Here is a 15,518-nt window from a genome sequence, read left to right on the forward strand (position 1 = left end):
AACTTAAATTTGGGAGTTATCAGAGAACAGATGTTATTTAAACCTCAAAATGTATGAGATTACCAAGAAAGTGACCACAGAGATGTCCAAAGTCTGAATCCAAGTGTACCCAAAATTTAGAAGTCAGAGAGATGAGGAGGAACTAGCAAAAGATACTGAGAAAGAATGACCAGTAAGATTTGAAAAAAGAATGGAAAAGTGGGACATTTGGAAGCAAGTGAAGAAAGTGTTTAAATAAGGAGTGATCAACTGTGTCAAATGCTTCTCTCAGAATAGGTCAAGTAATACAAGAATTGAGAATTGAAAAATCAGTTTAGTAACATGGAGGTCATGGGGACTTTTACAAGGGCATTTACAGTGGAAGAGTAAGGGAAAAAACATGCTTGAAGTAGGTCCAAGAGGACTGGGAGAAGAGGAAATGGAGAGGGGAAGTATAGAAAATTCTTTCAAGGAGTTTTGCCATAAAAGAGCAAAAGAAAAGAATAGGAAGTGAGCTCAAGAGAAATTTGGGGGGGGGGTGTTGTTAAAGGTGTGAGAATTATAGATTGTGTATTAGCTGATGGGAATTTTCCAACAGTGAAAGGAAATAAGTGATGTGGGAGAGAGTGAATAGAACTGCTGAAGGGATGACCTTGAGTAGATTGGAGAGGATGGGATCTACCTTACAAGTGTAGGGCGGGTCTTGGATAGGAACACAGGCAGAAGATCCACAGTAACAGGAGGAAAGACAGACTATATGGGCACAGATGCAGGTAGGCTGGCAGATATTGTGATGGGAGCCTCTGGCTTCTCATTGCATCTCTTAAAGTTCCTTTCAAGAAATACCAGAACGCATATTCTATTACATACATAAATGACTTTTCATTTAACAATTTTAAAAAGAGCCTAAAAAATAAATAAATAATAAAAAAGAGCCTAGTATGAATGATACTGCTGATACAAACATGGAGGGGTAAAGTCCCTTTTCTTGCAAGAATTAGTCTTGTGAGTCAAACAGGTAAACAAATAATTGTGGCGGTGTAAGTGTTATCAAAAAGGAATTTGAAAATGCTACAGGAACTAAGACTGAGAAAATCATTGAACAAAATTTTCAGAGTATATAAGCATGCAGCCATGACTAATTTCCTATGGTTTAATATTCTGGGCCAGTAAACTTGCAAAATTCTGTGTTTTAACATCATAAGAATGTGAAAGTTCTCATTTCCTGCATAGATGAATAAGTAAATACTTACATTTTTGGTCTACTTAAAGTTGAAATAGGGAAACTGTCCTGAAGCTGGTAATACTTTAGATTTCTAGACCTCAAACTTGCTTCCATATCAGAAACACCTTGACTCTTGAGTCAAAGTTTTAAAAGCATTTTTTTTCAAGTAATATTTTTTCTTAAAAGAAACTCATGAACCATTATTTAAATATTTACAGTTGGCTTGAATATTAAACATTTTGTGGGAGTTGTTAAAATATATATTTTTTCAACTTTAAAAGAAGTTTAAGGTTCACTCTCTTAGGAGTTATTATAATAAAATGAATTATTCACTTTGTGGTTCTAATTTCATAAAAAAATAACTTCAAAACTGAGATTGCCATATAGAAGCCAGCTGCAAAAATTCAAAGTCAGCTACATGCAGCTGCACTCTGGTTCCCCTAATTCATCTAACAGCTTTGAGTGGGTTCTATAAGTGACATTAGAAAAGTCACAGCAGATGTGCAAGATGGCTTCTGAAGTCTAAAGTAGGACAGATGATTCTCTAGTTGACTGATAGCATGAGGAGCACTACAGCAAGGGTCACCCCCTGTGGAGGACTGCCCCTCCCAACCCCCTCCCCTGCTTCTGCCTACAAATGAAAGGGTCATAACAAAAAGAAAAGCAGGGATGGCTATTCAGAAAGTCTTTGTTTATAAATATTCATTGTAATGAAAAGATTCTCAGTAAAAGAAAGAATCACCTAGATGTGGAAAAAATTCTTCTTCTCTAACCTTTCACAAAGAGTTGACTCTGCATAGTTACAACAAAATAGATTCAGGACTTCCCTGGTGGCGCAGTAGTTAAGAATCTGCCTGCCAGTGCAGGGGACACAACTAAGCCTGTGTGCCACAACTACTGAAGCCCGTGTGCCTAGAGCCCGTGCTCTGCAACAAGAGAAGCCACCGCAATAAGAAGCCCGCACACCACGACGAAGAGTAGCCCCCACCCGCCGCAACTAGAGAAGGCCCATGCACAGCAACGAAGACCCAACGCAACCAAAAAAAACACAAAAGGTAGATTCATATTTGAACACAACACTCATGATACTGGAGGTAAAGATGAAAGAATAAAGAAATGATATAATAGGAATTTATAAGCTACCAAACAGCATTGGTTAGCACTAGACTACTTCACCATTGGAAGCCCCATATTGCCCTTAAAAATAAACTTCTTGGGCTTCCCTGGTGGCGCAGTGGTTAAGAATCCCCCTGCCAATTCAGGGGACACAGGTTTGAGCCCTGGTCCGGGAAGATCCCACATGCTGCAGGGCAACCAAGCCCGTGCGCCACAACTACTGAGCCTGCGCTCTAGAGCCCATGAGACACAACTACTGAGCCCACGTGCTGCAACTACTGAAGCCCACGCACCTAGAGCCTGTGCTCCACAACAAGAGAAGCCATCGCAATGAGAAGCCTGAGCACCGCAACGAAGAGTAGCCCCCACTCGTCACAACTAGAGAAAGCCTGCACACAACAATGAAGACCCAACGCAGCAAAAAATTAAAAAATAATAAACTTATTTTAATTAGAAATTTGGACAATTATTTGTGACTGTTAGTCAGAAATTAATACATCACGTATATACTTAGCCCTCTCTGTCTCTTTTTTTTTTTTTAAGTTCCTTTCCAGTACTTCAACTCTTCAAGGAAAGCAAAAAGAAATTCATATTCATTGCATGTAAACTAAATGTTGGGCCCTGTACTAGGGGCTTTCTTACAATTTTATATGATTTAGGATGTCAGCAATATTAACTGACTCTTTCTTCTTAGGTTCATGTTAATACAGAAACATTGGCCCCTGATTTTATTGATGCTTCTCTTCATCTCTTCTGCTGTTAGAGGGCAACCAAACACAAAATATGCCCCAGGAAAATATGGCCAAGCCTAAGTTCATATGCATGGTAGGATTCCAAGATTTCTGCCTTCCACCCAGCTCCTGAAGAAATGTATACAGTAGCAGATGCAAGATTTCTCCATAGAAGAGACTGAGGAATGGTGATGTGTTTGCAAGGAAGAACCGGGGATAAGTCTTGAAACTTCATTTGCCTAAAACTATGCTTATTTGGAGCAAGCTGCCGAATCTGCCAGTGAATTCACATCCCCCTGGAAGCCTGCTTTTTGGAGAGTCTTCAAGAAGTGCTTGATTAGAGTCTGAAAACTATAGTGGACCCTATATGTGGATAAATTTAGACTTTACTCCTGAGGCTCAGGAAGTAAACTGGGTTTTGACCATAAAGACAACAACCTCCCAAGTACCTGTTTCCATTCTCAAACAATTCTAGAAACAATGAATAGCTGACTAAGTGACACAGAAATATGAATAAGTGTCTGGAAGACAGAATAATGGAAACCACCCAATCAGTACAGCATACAAAAAGACAAATTAAAAACAAAAGAAAGCAACATGTGAGATCTATGGTATAATATAAAGTGTGCCGACCTATACATAATAGGGGTTCCAGAAAAAGAAGAGAGAGAAAAGGGGAGCAAAAATGTATTTGAAGAAATTACGGATGAAAATTTCCCAAACTTAAAGAAGGAAACAGATATCCAGTTACAGGATGCATAGAAGGTCCCAAATAAGATGAACCCAAACAGACCCACACCAAGACATACCATAATTAAATGACAAAAGTTAAAGAGAGGACTCTTAAAAAAAAAAAAAAAGAGAGAGGACTCTAGAGTTAGCAAAAGAAAAACAAAGAGTTAGTTACAAGGCAACCCCCATAAGGATATTGGCTGATTCCTCTGCAGAAACTTCACAGGCCAGAGGGAGTGGCATGATACATTCAAAGTCCTAAAAGGGGAAAACCTGCAACCTAAGATGTTTTACCCAGAAAGATTATCACTGAGAATAAAAGGAGAGAGAAAGAATTTCTCAGACAAGCAAAAACTAAAATAATTCAGCAGTACTAACCCTACCCTAAAAGAAGTATTGAAGGGTCTTCTCTAAATGGAAAATAAGTAAGAATCCATTGGAAAGGGAAAACCACAATGGGAAAGGCAAATATAAAAAAGGATTGAAGATCACTTAAATTAGCCAGTACCTAGACTAAAAACCAAAAAAAATATTTGTAAAGGCGATTATAACTAAAATTAACAGCAAAAGGATAAGCATGAAGATGTAAAATAGGTAAGCAAAATCACAAGATGGGGGAGAGGAGTATAAAAATTTAGATATTTTAGAATGTGTTTGAACTTGTATGACTATCAGTTTAAAGCAAGTAGATATAGTAATGCATCAGTATACTTGAACTCCATGGTAATCACAAATCAAAAACATACAACAGATTCACAAAAAACAAAGAATCTCAAGCATACTACAAAAGAAAATCATCAAACCACAAAAGGAAAAACAAAAAGAAGAGATGAACAAATAACTACAAAAACAACTGGAAAGCAAGGTTTAAATGGCAATGAGTACATACCTATCAATAATTACTTTAAGTGTCAATGAAATATATGCTCTGATAAAAAAAAGAGTGGCAGATTGGATAAAAGAAAAACAATCTACAATATACTGCCTATAAGAGATCACTTCAGGGTGAAAGACACAAACATATTGAAAGTGAGAGGATGGAAAAAGATATTTCATGCAAATGGAAATGAAAAGAAAGTGAGGGTAGCAGTACTCATATCAGACAAAATAGACTTTAAAACAAAGGCCATAAAGAAAGACAAAGAAGGATATTATATAATGATAAAGGGATCAGTACAAGATGAGGGTATTATACTCATTAACATATAAGCACCCAATATAGGAACACTTAAATATATAAATCAAATACTAACAGATATAAAGAGAGAAGTTGACAGGAATACAATAATAGTAGGAGACTTTAACACCCCACTGACATCAATGGACAGATCATGCAGACAGAAAACCAATAAGGCAACAGAGGTCCTAAATGACACAATAGATCAGTTGAACTTAATTGATATCTATAGGACACTACATCCAAATACACATTCTTTTCAAGAGCACATGGAACATTCTCTAGGATAGAAAACATACTAGGTCACAAAACAAGCCTCAAAAAATTTAAGAGGATCCTCCCTTATCTTTAGTGGGGCAGACTGGATGAGGTTCACTGGCATTTCTTTGCTGAAAAAGCCCAGCCAGCAGCTCATCTCAGAGATGAGGAAAGGGGAGCCCCACACTTTTGAACAGGCATAGGGTTTTCCCATGTCACCTAAGTTCCTACAAAGGAAGCAAAAAGTTTCCTTTGTTGGGCTATACCCTTTCTGCTGAAGATATCAGACAAAACTGTGTGGCTGACAGGGTCTTAGAGCTCTGGCCTGGTGTCAGGCCTGAGTCTCTGAGATGGGAGACCCACGTTCAGGACATTAGACTACCAGAGACCTCCCGGCCCCATGTAATATCTATCAATCATTAAGAGCTCTCCCAGAGATCTCTGTCTCAATGCTAAGACCCAGCTCCACTCAACGACCAGCAAGCTACAGTGCTGGACACTCTATGCCAAACAACTAGCAAGACAGGAACACAACCTCACCCATTAGCAGAGAGGCTGCCTAAAATCATACTAAGTTCACAGACACCCCAAAACACAACACCGAATACGGCCCTGCCCACCAGAAAGACAAGATCCAGCCCCACCCACCAGAATACAGGCTCCAGTCCCCTCTACCAGGAAGCCCACACAAGCCCCTGAACCAACCTTACCCACTGGGGGCAGACACCAAAAACAATGGGAACTACGAACCTGCAGCCTGCGAAACAGAGACAACAAACACAGTAAGTTAAGCAAAATGAGAAGACAGAGAAGTACGCAGCAGATGAAGGAGCAAGGTAAAAACCCACCAGACCAAACAAATGAAAAGGAAATAGGCATTCCACCTGAAAAAGAATTCAGAGTAATGATAGTAAAGATGATCCAAAATCCTGGAAATAGAATGGAGAAAATACAAGAAACGTTTAACAAGGAACTAGAAGAACTAAAGAGCAAACAAACAATGATGAACAGCACAATAAATGAAATTAAAAATTCTCTAGAAGATATCAATAGCAGAATAACTGAGGCAGAAGAACTGATAAGTGACCTGGAAGATGAAATAGTGGAAATAACTACCACAGAGCAGAATAAAGAAAAAAGAATTGAGGACAGTCTCAGAGACCTCTGGGACAACATTAAATGAAACAACATTCAAATTATAGGGGTTCCAGAAGAAGAAGAGAAAAAGAAAGGGACTGAGAAAATATTTGAAGAGATTATAGTTGAAAACTTCCCTAATATGGGAAAGGAAATAGTTAATCAAGTCCAGGAAGCACAGAGAGTCCCATACAGGATAAATACAAGGAGAAACACGCCAAGACACATATTAATCAAACTATCAAAAATTAAATAGAAGAAAAAATATTAAAAGCAGCAAGGGAAAAACAACAAATAACACACAAGGGAATCCCCACAAGGTTAACAGATGATCTTTCAGCAGAAATTTTACAAGCCAGAAGGGAGTGGCAGGACATATTTAAAGTGATGATGGGGAAAAACCTACAACCAAGATTACTCTACCCAGCAAGGATCTCATTCAGATTTGATGGAGAAATTAAAACCTTTACAGACAAGCAAAAGCTGAGAGAGTTCAGCACCACCAAACCAGCATTACAACAAATGCTAAAGGAACTTCTCTAGGCAGGAAACACAAGAGAAGGAAAAGACTTACAATAACAAACCCGAAGCAATTAAGAAAATGCTAATAGGAACATACATATCGATAATTACCTTAAATGAAAATGGATTAAATGCTCCAACCAAAAGACACAGACTGGCTGAATGGATACAAAAACAAGACCCATATATATGCTGTCTACAAGAGACCCACTTCAGACCTAGGGACACACACAGACTGAAAGTGAGGGAATGGAAAAAGATATTCCATGCAAACAGAAATCAAAGGAAAGCTGGAGGGGCAATTCTCATATCAGACGAAATAGACTTTAAAATAAAGACTATTACAAGAGACAAAGCAGGACACTACATAAGGATCAAGGGATCAATCCAAGAAGAAGATATAACAATTGTTAATATTTATGCACCCAACATAGGAGCACCTCAATACATAAGGCAAATGCTAACAGCCATAAAAGGGGAAATTAACAGTAACACAATAATAGTAGGGGACTTCAACATCCCACTTTCACCAATGGACAGATCAACCAAAATAAAAATAAATAAGGAAACACAAGCTTTAAATGACACATTAAACAAGATGGACTTAATTGATATTTATAGGACATTCCATCCAAAAACAGAATACACTTTCTTCTCAAGTGCTACCTCACACCAGTCAGAATGGCCATCATGAAAAAATCTACAAACAATAAATGCTAGAGAGGGTGTGGAGAAAAGGAGGGAAACTCTTGCACTGTTGGTGGGAATGTAAATTGATACAGCCACTATGGAGAGCAGTATGGATTCCTTAAAAAACTAAAAATAGAACTACCATATGACCCAGCAATCCCACTACTGGGCATATACCCTGAGAAAACCATAATTCAAAAAGAGTCACGGGCTTCCCTGGTGGCGCAGTGGTTGAGAGTCCGCCTGCCGATGCAGGGGACACAGGTTCATGCCCCAGTCCGGGAAGATCCCACATGCTGTGGAGCGGCTAGGCCCGTGAGCCATGGCCTCTGAGCCTGTGCGTCCAGAGCCTGTGCTCCGCAGCGGGAGAGGCCACAGCAGGGAGAGGCCCGTGTACCAAAAAAAAAAAAAAAAAAAAGAGTCATGTACCACAATGTTTATTGCAGCACTATTTACAATAGCCAGGACATGGAAGCAACCTAAGTGTCCATCAGCAGATGAACGGATAAAGAAGATATGACACATATATACAATGGAATACTACTCAGCCATAAAAAGAAACGAAAATGAGTTATTTGTAGTGAGGTGGATGGACCTAGAGTCTGTCATACAGAGTGAAGTAAGTCAGAAAGAGAAAAACAAATACCATATGCTAACACATATATATGGAATCTAAAAAAAAATAAAAATGGTTCTGATGAACATAGGGGCAGGACAGGAATAAAGACACAGATGTAGAGAATGGACTTGAGGACACGGGGAGGGTGAAGTGTAAGATGGGACGAAGTGAGGGAGTTGCATGGACATATATACACTACCAAACATAAAATAGATAGCTGGTGGGAAGCAGCCACATAGCACAGGGAGATCAGCTTGGTGTGTTGTGACCACCTAGAGGGGTGGGATAGGGAGTGTGGGAGGGAGATGCAAGAGGGAGGGATATGGGAATATATGTATACGTATAGCTGATTCACTTTGTTATACAGGAGAAACCAACACAACATTGTAAAGCAAGTATACTCCAATTAAGATGTTAAAAAAAAATTTAAGAGGGTAGAAATTATTTCAAGCATCTTTTCTGACCATAACTGTATGAAACTAGAAATGAACCATAGAAAGAAAAATGGGAAAATAACAAACACGTGGAGACTAAACAACATGCTACTAAAAAACCAAGAGCTCAATGATGAAATCAAAGAAACAGTCAGAGAATACCTTGAGACAAACAAAAATGAAAACACAACCTTACAAAATCTATGGGATGCAGCAAATGCAATTCTAATAGGAAAGTTCATAGCGATACAGGCCTTCCTTGGAAACAAGAAAAATCTCAAATAAAAAACCTAACCCACAACCTAAAAGAATTAGAAAAAGAACAAACAAAGGCGAAAGTCAGCAGAAGGAAGGGAATAATAAAGAACAGAGGGGAAAAAAATAAATGGAAGATCAAAAATAAAAATAATAATAATAGGAAAGCTCAATAAAACCAAGAGCTGGTTCCTTGAAAAGATAAACAAAATCAACAAACCTCTAGCCAGGCTCACCAGGAAGGAAAGAGAGAGGACCCAAATAAACAAAATAAGAGATGAAAGAGGAGAAATAACAACTGATAACACAGAAATACCTAAATAAATAAATAAGAAAAAAGAAAAAAGAAAATACTGTGAACAGTTATATGTCACCAAATTGGAGAACTTAGAAGAAATGGATATGTTTCTGAAAACATACAGTCTGCCAAAACTGAGTAAATAGGAAACAAATAATTTGAACAGACCAATCACGAGAAGTGAAATAGAATCTGTAATAAAACAAAAACAAAAAGAAAGAGAAACAAACAAACAAAAAACTCCCTGCAAACAAAAGTCCAGGACTGGATGGCTTCATTGGGTAATTCTACCAAACATACAAAGAACAACTTATACCTATCCTTCTCAAACTATTCCAAAAAATTGAAAAGGAGGGAACACTCCCAAATTCATTCTATGAAGCCACCATCACCCAGATACAAAAACCAGACAAAGACACTACAAAAAAAAGGAAATTATAGCCAATATCTCTGATGAATAGATGTAAAACTCCTCAACAAAATATCAGCAAACTGAATCCAACAATACATAAAAAGGACCATACACCAAGATCCAGTCTGATTCATCCCAGGATCACAAGGATGATTCAACATACGTAAATCAATCAATGTGATATACCACATTAACAAAAGGGAAGACAAAAACCACATGATCATCTCAATACATACAGAAAAGGCATTTGACAGCATTTAACATCCACTCATGATACAAACTGTCACCAAACTGGGTATAAAGGGACAACATAATAAAAGCCATTTACAACAATCCCACAGGCAACATAATACTCACTGGTGAAAAGCTAAAAGCCTTCCTGCTAAATTCAGAAACAAGACAAGGATGTCCACTCTCACCACTTCTATTCAACATAGTATTGGAAATCCTAGCCACAGCAGTCAGACAAGAAAAAGAAATAAAAGGTATCCAAATTGGAAGAGAAGAGGTAAAACTGGCATTATTTGCAGATAACATGATACTCTATATGAAGAACCCTAAGGTTCCACAGAAAAACTACTAGAACTAATAAATAAATTCAGCAAGGTAGCAGGATACAAGATTAACATACATAAATCTGTTGCATTTCTTTATACTAACAATGAAATATCAGAAAGTTTTTAAAAATCCCATTTAAATTGTATTTAAAAAATAATAAAATACCTAGGAATAAACTTAACCAAGGAGGTGAAAGACCTATACACTGAAAGATATAAAACACTGATAAAGAAACTTAAAGATGATTCAAAACAAAATTGAAAGATATCCCATGCACTTGTATTGGAAGAATTAATATTGTCAAAATGGCCATATTACCCAAACTAATCTACAGATTTCATGCAATCCCTATCAAAATATCCATGACATTTTTCACAGAACTAGAACAAATAATCTTAAAATTCATATGGAACCTCAAAAGATTCAGAATTGCCAAAACAATCCTAAGGAAAAAGAACAAAGCTGGAGGCATAACCTGTCCAGACTTCAGACTGTACTACAAAGTTAGAGTAATCAAGACAGCATGGTATTGGCACAAAAACAGACATATAGATCAATGGAAAAGGATAGAGAACTCAGAAATAAACCCACACACCAATTAATCTACAACAAAGGAGGAAAGACTATACAATAGAGAAAAGACAGTCTCTTCAACAAGTGGTGCTGGGAAAGCTGGACAACTACATGAAAATCAATCAAATTAGAACACTCTCTCATACCATACACAAAAATAAACTTGAGGGTTTCCCTCATGGTGCAGTGGTTAAGAATCCGCCTGCCAATGCAGGGGACACGGGTTCAAGCCCTGGTCTGGAAAGATCCCACATGCCGCAGAGCAACTAAGCCTATGTGCCACAACTACTGAGCCTATGCTGTAGAGCCCGTGAGCCACAACTACTGAAGCCCGCGTGCCTAGAGCCCGTGCTCTACAACAAGAGAAGCCACCTCAACGAGAAGCCCATGCACCGCAATGAAGAGTAGCCCCCGCTCACCGCAACTAGAGAAAGCCCTTGCACAGCAACGAAGATCCGATGCAGCCAAAATAAAAAAATAAATAAGTGAATAAATAAATAAATAAACAAACAAACAAAATAAACTCAAAATGGTTTAAAGACCTAAATATAAGACATGAAACCATGTAAGTCCTAGAAGAGAACATAGGCAAAACATTCTCGGACATAAATTATAGCAATATTTTCTTAGTCTCCTAAGGCAAAAGAAATAAAAGCAAAAATAAACAAATGGGACCTAATCAAACTTATAAGCTTTTGCACAGTAAAGAAAATCATCAACAAAATGAAAAGACAAACTACGGACTGGGAGAAAATATTTGCAAACAATGCAACTGACAAGGGATTAACGTCCAAAATATACAAACAGCCCATACAACTCAATATCAAAAAAGCAAATAACCCAATCAAAAAATGGGCAGAAGGCCTAAATAGACATCTCTCCAAAGACACACAGATGGCCAACAGGCACATAAAAAGATGCTCAACATTGCTAATTATTAGAGAAATGCAAATCAAAACCACATTGAGGTATCATACCAGTCAGAATGGGTATCATCAAAAAGTCTACAAACAGCAAATGCTGGAGAGGGTATGGAGAAAAGGGAACCCTCCTACACTATTGGTGGGAATTTAAATTGGTACAGCCACTATGGAGAACAGTGTGGAGATTCCTTAAAAAACTAAAAATAGATCTACTATATGATCCAGCAATCCTGCCATTGGGTACATATCCAGAAAAGATGAAAACTCTAATTCAAAAAGCTACATGAGGGCTTCCCTGGTGGCGCAGTGGTTGGGAGTCCGCCTGCCGATGCAGGGGACACGGGTTCGTGCCCCGGTCCGGGAAGATCCCACATGCCGCGGAGTGGCTGGGCCCGTGAGCCATGGCCGCTGAGCCTGCGCGTCCGGAGCCTGTGCTCCGCAGCGGGAGAGGCCACAGCAGTGAAAGGCCCGTGTACCGCAAAAAATAAAACACACACACACACACACAAAAAAACAAACAAACAAAAAGCTACATGCACCCCGACGTTCATGGCAACACTATTTACAATAACCAAGACATCGAAACAACCCAAGTGCCCATTAACAAACGACTGGCTTAAGAAAATGTGGTATATATACATACAATGGAATATTACCCAGACATAAAAAATAAAATAGTGTCATTTGCAGCAACATGTATGGACCTAGAGAATATTAGACTTAGTGAAGTAAGTCAGAGAGAGAAAGACAAATATTATATAGTATCACTTATATGTGGAATCTAAAAAATACTACAAATAAATCTGTATACTAAACAAACTCACAGACATAGAAAACAAGCTTATGGTTACTAAAGGCTAAACAGAAGGGGGAGGGATAAATTAGGAGTATGGGATTAACAGATACAAACTACTGTACATAAAATAGATAAACAAGGATTTATTGTATAGCACAGGGCACTATATTCAGTATCTTGTAATAACCTATTGTGGATAAAATTGTTGCCTGCCATATCAACAAACAAAGGATGCTGTGGCCATCAAGCCATCAGCCACTACCACAGCCCACCACCATGAGCCTGAAGGAACTCAGGATGGAGACAAAAGGGCTGCCCAATGCCAGCCACCCCCAACAGTGAACACTGACAGGACACAGGATGGGAAAGAATAGGATACTGACCCTAGATAACTAAGGTGCATATCAAAGGAATGATTTCAATGACTCTTGCATCTTCCCATACATAGAAAAGCACTAAATTCATTAACCTGAGATGTCTGGTGTTCTTTAATTAACAGTAACTTTTGGTGTTCCAACTACCTGGTTTTTGTTGCAAAAACTCCTATATATGCTGGCTCCTCCCTTACCCCTTTGGAGCAGTCCCTCAGAGTTACCTGAGAGGCTGCCTCCTGGGCTTGATGTCCTCAGGAACTCTGCTGAATAAAATATAATTCTCAACTTTGAGGTTGTGCATGTTTTTCAGTCAATGCCATAATGGAAAATAATCTGAAAATACATATATCATCTATATGAATATGTGAATCACTTTGCTGTACACCTGAAACTGATGCAATATTGTAAATCAACTATACTTCAATTTAAAAAAAAAGTCAAAGGTGAACCAACTTCCAGTAAGGCTTTGGATCTTACCCAATTTATGTTTGAATTCTTTGATTGCCGCATTGCCCAAATTACCAATGGACTCAATAACCTCTAACTGCCAGAAAATTTCAGTTTACCTTGAAATGTTTAGAATCTTATTTTTTCCCCACAGAGAGTACGATACACTTTCTTCAAAAGAAATCCAATTTTTCAGTTAACTTGATTGCTGAGAAATATGTGGGCAACAGAAAATATACTCATCAATTTCTACCATGTGCCAAGTGTTAGGCCTGGCTTAATAAGTATAAAGAATATGATAAAATTGGATTCTGTACCCTTACAATCTAGTCAGAAAGCAAAGAGGATATTTTGCTTCAGCATAAAGCTCACTATGTCTTCTAATTTTCCTATTTTTGTTTCTTCTTTTATAAAAAATGTACTCAAATTCATTTAAGAAACATTTATTGATTTCATACTATGTGCCAATCATTTTGATGCCAGACAGGCTCCTACTGTTATGGATCTTTCATTTTAGTGAGTGGGGAGAAAGAGAAAAAGAGAAAGAGAGAGAGAGAGATTAGACAAATAATTGTTTTAGAGCATAAATTCTATGAAAATAATAAATGGAGTAACATGGAGAGTGACTGGGGAGCTATTTTAATTGGGTGATCAGGGAAGGCCTCGGATGTGGTGACACCTGGTGCAACGACAGACAAGAAATCATGTGACCATTTGGAGGAACAGTGTTATAGAAGCAGGAACAGCCATTGCAAAGGCCCTGAGCCCAGAACCAGCTTACCATGTCCCAGGAGCAAAATGAATATTAATTATTAATATTGATGATCTTATTTGGGATTATAATGATTTATAAGCCAAGGTCTCCGTCTGAAAGGAGCTCTGTAATAGAGACAGAAGTAAGCACAAAGATCAAAATACAGTGGCAGAACAACATTGCCTTGATAGAAGTATGTACAAAGTAAAGAGGTAGTAAGAAGGAGGAGTAATTAATTCTTAGGGTGTGTTTCAGGGAAGGCTTCACAAAGTAGGTAATGGAAAAACAGAATTCGAAATATCAATAGCATTGACAAGGCAGGAAGGATGGTTATGCCAGGAGCAACAGCACACAGGGAACTGTGAGTACAAAGGGCTGCAGGCTGCGTTTCTACAGTGAACACTAAAATAGAAGAAAGTGAGGCTCAAGAGGACAGAGGCCAAGCCATGAAAGGGCCTGATATTCTGTGCATGATGGGAGCTATCAAAAGGCGCTAAGGAAGCAACCACAGGATTGGATTTGTGTTTCAGATCCATCACCATAGGCTGTCTCTCTGAAATATGTCTGTGGGAGAATAAATTTGAGGCAGTGAAAAAGATGCAATGAGGCTGGTGACAGTGGGGCTCAGTAAGAGGTAAAGATATCGGAGAGGTTTTTCGGAGTTAATCAAACAAATGGATAGGGCCGACTGTTCACTGTTGAATGACCAATAACTTTCAGTATCTGGCTCACAGCAGGCACTCAACAAATATTTGTAGAATGAATGAATGGTGGCTGAGTGCGACAGCACGGTCTGACCAACAGAAGCCCGCAGCCCCGCACTCAAATACAAACACTTCCATTAATAGAGAACATTGAGCGCTAAAGCCTAGTTTAGGTGTGTTGCTTTAATCCTAACAAACCTATGAGGTAGGTCGTATTTCCATTTTCCAGATGAGAAAAACCTGAGGCTCAGAGAGAGCGATAACGTACCATGCCTGAGGTTTCTAGAACTGGGAAGAAGCTAGGCTCAAAAGTCAGCCAGCCAGCCAAGTGCGCATGTTTAATAATTACTCGCTACTACTTAGCCTAGAGACTCAAATAAATGAACTACGTAAAGCCTAAAAGCAGAGAAAGCTAAGAAAAGTCGCTCTCAACAAGCGGTTAAAGGGGGCTGCCAGCCGGTCACTGGAAGATCAAGGCAGCCTGTCCCAACTGCCTAAAGCCAAGTCTCCCCGGTGCAGGAAGGGTATGGGGGGCGGGGACAGGGGCGGGGGTCCTCGGGTCCGCAGTGGGCGAACGCGTAGCCGCAGTACAGCTCGTGAGCGCCGCCGGGATGGGGGGAGGGTGGAGGAACAAACCGAAGAGGACGGCGAAGATTAACGCAGCTCTACGCAGATATTCCGCAGCTGTTCGCCTTTAGACTCCGCAAGGAGGTCTTTACGTCATTTCCTTCCGTAGGTCGCCAGTGCTTCCGGGTCGCGGTCATTTTGAGCCCGTATCTGGGTGAGTTCTAGGCGGTCGCGTTG

The sequence above is a fragment of the Leucopleurus acutus genome (assembly GCF_964270905.1).
Source record: "Leucopleurus acutus genome assembly, chromosome: 4".
NCBI lineage: Eukaryota > Metazoa > Chordata > Mammalia > Artiodactyla > Delphinidae > Leucopleurus > Leucopleurus acutus.